Here is an 886-nt window from a genome sequence, read left to right on the forward strand (position 1 = left end):
AAGAGGTGAGATAGGATGTGCTATGTGAACTGTAAATTTTGAGAATATACACACTGAGGGATCTCAGGTTTTCCTTTTTAATGTGCTGGTTTTGATTTATCCTTGGTTTCGCGTTTACTGTTTTATTTCTTTTAATTACTGATAAAGCGTATAGACAATGAAAAAGCATAATAAAGTTAAAAGAATGAAGAAAATTATAATGAAGAGAAAGAAATGGAAAATAATATTATAAATATAAAGAATTACCTATGCATACCTTTAAACGGCTTCAGGGTCGTGACGAGCGGGTTGTGCTGTAATAACGATCTTTGCTACCATTCTATAAACCGGCCATTTTGTTCGAATGCCATACTCCGCAAGACCCGCGTTGTAGTCATATTGCAAAGAGGTAAACCGCCACAGAGCCCCTGGTTACGGCGGCGATCAGGATCGTTCCGGAGCAGGGGGTGCGAAAAATCTCCGGTTAAAAACAGGCCGCCCTATGGTTGAACCTTTACACATAGAATATAAGAACAATGAGAACTGAATCCGGCTAACTAGCACTACCCAACGATCTCTTTCATTAAATGGGATGTTGTAGAACTCTGAAGTTAGAAGACTAGGCGAAGAACAGAAGATACTAAATGATAAACGCGTGCTCTACTGGAAAGTAAACCCCAGGGTAGCAAACAGGAATTAGGTGTAGGTTTCTTAGTTCACAAACGTTTAGAATAGAATATTGTGGAATTATACAATACAAGCAAAAGAGTGGCTTCAGTATCTATAAAACTAAACAATAGATAACACTTGTTCAAGTCTGCTCCAACCTGCAGCAACAGTGATGAAGAGATAGAGAGCTTCTATGAAGATGTTCATTTAGCCAGCGAGAATAAACCAATTCACAATA

Source organism: Penaeus monodon, chromosome 1 (assembly GCF_015228065.2).
Source record: "Penaeus monodon isolate SGIC_2016 chromosome 1, NSTDA_Pmon_1, whole genome shotgun sequence".
Lineage (NCBI taxonomy): Eukaryota > Metazoa > Arthropoda > Malacostraca > Decapoda > Penaeidae > Penaeus > Penaeus monodon.